The sequence below is a fragment of the Mirounga leonina genome, unplaced genomic scaffold, assembly GCF_011800145.1.
Source record: "Mirounga leonina isolate KUSES-001 unplaced genomic scaffold, KU_Mleo_1.0 Mir_166, whole genome shotgun sequence".
Lineage (NCBI taxonomy): Eukaryota > Metazoa > Chordata > Mammalia > Carnivora > Phocidae > Mirounga > Mirounga leonina.
This window is the reverse complement of record NW_023270418.1, coordinates 15,934,625-15,938,898: the sequence shown is the minus strand read 5'-3', so window position 1 is coordinate 15,938,898 and position 4,274 is coordinate 15,934,625. Positions and strand designations below refer to the sequence as shown.

General features: G+C 46.2%; 1 pseudogene; it reads left to right on the top strand.

Moving 5' to 3' along the window:
* The first annotated feature begins 1,030 nt into the window (after positions 1 to 1,030).
* On the top strand, positions 1,031 to 2,256 carry LOC118016262 (annotated as a pseudogene).
* The last annotated feature ends 2,018 nt before the right edge of the window (positions 2,257 to 4,274 follow it).

Below are 4,274 nucleotides of genomic sequence, written 5' to 3'. Positions count from 1 at the left end.
GATTCCAGGGATTAGGTCGTGGATAGCTCTGGTATCTATGGAGAGACAGGTATCATGGATATCTATTCAGCCTACCGCACCTCTCAACACAGCTTTCCAGCAACCGCTGATAAGGGATGGAGGCTGGCTTGTGCTATGAAACCTCATTTCCTGAGATGAAGTCTCTTTGGATTCTGAGTATGCAATTTTAGAACTCTAAACTCTCTCATCCAAAATCTCCTAGGGGCTTGCATAAGGTGTCGTGGATGGCAGATCTTCCCGCTGGCAAAGATATGACTAGAGCCCATGGCTTCCTAATAGTGACGCCAATGCTCAGTCTGTCATCACCCGATGACCTGATAAATGGATGCTTGGAAGGCAGCAGGGTGTGGAGAGTTCGGTTCACCCTGATGAGCTTGCTCTCCGCCAAGCACTGAGAGAGGGGAAGGGCTCCTGTGGCCTGCTGTAGGCCTCCATGAAAATCCTGGGTGTCCTGGAATGCGTGAGGCTTTACACAGGATTTTAGAAAAGCCCATCGATTCTTGGTTGCAATAGTAGTTACTACTCTAAATTTAGTCAAGAAGTGAGCTTAAAGTCACAAAAGATAGATATTTGTGGTTTTCTTAAAACTTATGTTGACTGTTTTCCATACCCATCTTTGAAGAATGATTTGCTACAGCAGAAAGAGGTAAGAGAGGAAGGGAAGGAGGTTTCCTTCGGTGGGCAATAGGAGGCCTGTCTAGACAACTTTTTCTTCTTCTTGAAAAATATGGGGCAGCATTTGTGATGCTGTGGGACTGGTTATGGAAGCTGTCTGGAGAATTTGCCCATCCAGTAGGGTATGATCATGACATGGACACTGACAGCCTGGGGTTGAATCTATGCCTCTTATATTAATTAGGTTCCGTGCAGGTGAAAGTAACAGAATACCTCCCTGATAATAGCTTAACCGGTAAGAATACAACTTGCTTATCTAACAAGACGTCTGGAGGCAGAAATCCCAGGGTTGGTTCCAAACTGAGTGATGCCATGAAGGACCCGGGAACTTTCCATGCGTCCGCACCGCCATCCTCGGCATGCAGGTTTATATCCACAGACTGACGACCTCATGGACCCCACATTGCTGCCACAGGCTCCGTCACTACGTCTTCACGTAACAGCACCAAGAGCAGGAATGTTGTTGGGTAAGGAATCCAGAGGCAGAACGGCATATATTCTTGTGTCTCCCATCAGGAAAGAAAAACTTTCCTAAAAGTCACCAAGAGACTTCTCCTGACATCCTAGCGGCAGTAAGTAGGTGAAAAGCTTTCTAAAGATCATTCACTAATGTGGGGGAACTAAGTTGCTACGATTGCCTGGCGCAATTATATGCCATGCCTTGTGCCCGAGCCCACCGTCACACCAAGAGCCAAGAAGGGTCCGGTAATGAGAAAGAAGCAAGGAACATTGTTGGGCAGGCCAGAATGGAGTGCCCGCCACCACACCCACGGGTATGCCACACACAGCTGTTTTACGCGTCGTATTACAAAACTGCGTGCGGTCCCCGGAGCCGGAGGGCGGAGCAGCGGCAGGCTGTGAGCGGCACGTGAACGCCGGGGGGCTGCACGGCTGCCGGCCCCCCGCCCCGCGCGGCGCCTCCCGAGCTCAGCCCGGACCGCGCTGCGGCCCCCCCGGGGCCGAGGACGGACGCCCCGCCCCACGATCGATCGCCGCCGGGGCCTGCGCACTGGGACCGGGGCGACCCGCGTACCCAGCCACGCTAGCCTGAGCCCCCACCGCCTCAATCCGGTTGTGAATGTCGGAGAGCAGAGTCCCTTTGATGACTCTGACAGCGAGAACTTCGGGCGACCCTGGCTCTCTGGATGAGACCGCCTATGAAAGACCGGCAGAGAAGACACTGGACTCGCTAGCAGAGTTTTTTGAAGACCTCGCAGACAAACCTTACACATTCGAACACTGTGATGTCTCGTTTGGGAGTGGTGTTTTAACAGCTGAACTAGGTGGAGATCTAGGAACCTACGGGATCAACAGGCAGACCCCAAACAAGCAAATCTGGTTATCTTCACTCTCCAGTGGGCCCCAGGGCTGCGACTGGACTGGGAAGAATGCGTGTACTCGCACCACAGTGTGTCCGTCCACGGGCGCTGGCCAGGGGGCTGACTGAAGCCTTAAAAGCCAAGTTGCACTTACCTTCTCTGGCCTATTCCGGAAAAGGCACTTGATGCCCAGCCCAATTCCAAAGACAATAAAAGCTACAAAGCCAAGACCACAGCTTCGTTCCGCAGCTGAGTATCTGTTTTCTTCCATTTCCACTTTTGAGGACAGTTGCATGGCGCGTAACGACTCTGTGAAAAATGTTTTGCTTCCCACCCTCCCCCAAGTTCGGATTTTTAATTTTCATAGTTTTTTTGGATTTATTGTCTGATTTCCTCCCTCACAGGATATCCCTTCTCTTTTATAATGCCCATATACTCATACATTTCTATATAACCTTACAACAAAGAAAAAGAAGAAGGAAAAATTCCAGGAGGAGAAATGACTTGATTTCACCATTTGTTCTTTGAAGGACTTAACTGCATAAAACCACAGCAAAAAGTGCCTGGCCGACTTTCCCTTTCTGTTCCCAAATAAAACTCATTAAACAGTTGCCTATAAATGTTAAAAAATAAATAAATAAATAACCTATGGGCATGGAGGAAGCTACTACAAGGCTTAGAAGACATACAGTGTGGTATGGTAAAACCTAATTATTGGGGTCAACACATGTCCTGGTTGGCCTGGGACAGTTCCAGGGTAACCTGTTGCCTGGGTAAGTATGAATCATATAAAGTTTCACTTTCAAAAGTGTCCTGATTTGGACAATAAATTATTTGCTCTTTTTACCTAGTACGTCTTTCATAACACAGTATATTTATACAGAAACAACATAAACTTTTGACCACAAGTAATGAAACTCAACTCGGACTAGCTTAGGAAGAAAAGGGGAATTTAATTGGCTTATGTTAACTAAAACTTCCAAAAATAACTGGCTTCAGGGGTTATATCTTAGAGGCCTGTGTCCTTTTCTGTTGGTCAATTAATCTAGCTTCAGGTATAAAAAATAATCACCTGTGACAAACCTTTTGCCACACCCTACGAGCCTTGCAACACCAGTGAGAAATGCCATCATGTTAAAGGTCTATTTTTTTTTTTTAAGATTTTTATTTATTTGAGAGAGAGAGAGAAAGAAAGAGAGGGCACAAGCAGGCAGAGGGTCAGAGGAAGAGAAAGAAACAGACTCAATGCTGAGCAGAAAGCCCAACATGGGGCTCGATCCCAGGACTCTGGAATCATGACTTGAGCCAAAGGCAGACACTTAATGGACTGAGCCACCCAGGTACCCCGTCATCACGTTAAAGGTCTAGCACAAGATTCTCAAAGAGGAGTCTGGTTGGCCTGAATTTAGCCACGTGCCCATTTCTAAACACACCATTAGGTTCAGGAGGATAATGTATTTTTAGACTTCAAGCCTGGGTTCTATGTCCACCCCTGTGTTTGGGGCAGATTTTATGAAGTTAAAGGCCTTAGCTTTGCTGAAACATATGGAACAGCTTCCTCAGAGGAAAATCAGTTTTGTTATCAGAGAATTGGAGAAGGGGAAGCTAAATAAAACAGATGTTCATTACCCACAGGGACAATTCTTTGACTAAATCTTTCAGAAGACACATGAGATGCTCTGCTTTTACTATTGCAACATAGCATTTGTCTTCCAGCTCAGCAATAGGCCCTCTATTTGTTAAAAATTCATTATACTCATAACAACAGAACAGAGAAGGAAGAAACAGGCCTTCAACTGTTTAAACAGTGATTTCCTGCAATAAAGCTTACTTTGGTTCACAGTATCCTAAGGGGCTACAGCTTATGATTGTAAGAACCAAAAGTGCACGGAAAAGATGAACCAAAATTCTAACATACAGAATCAGTGCAAATTATGTTTTAACAGGTTCTATTTCAAATGAGCCTCCCCCCACACACACACTTTTTCTTCCTGAGTACTATTCATAGCACGGCAGTGGTATGTGGCTAAGGTACATGTAGAATGTTGGCCAGTGTAGTATGAAGTGGTCACGTGTATGTCCAGTGGCCCCACCTCCCCTTTCCTTTTTGCATTGCCTCTGTTTTGTGGTTGCCCTGCCTGCAGAAGGAGAAATCAATCCAACACCCAAAATCAATTCAAATATCGAGACTAATAACATCATGCATCACCAGGAGGGTATATAAAAGTTCATTACTCACATAATGGGAATTTTTTTTTT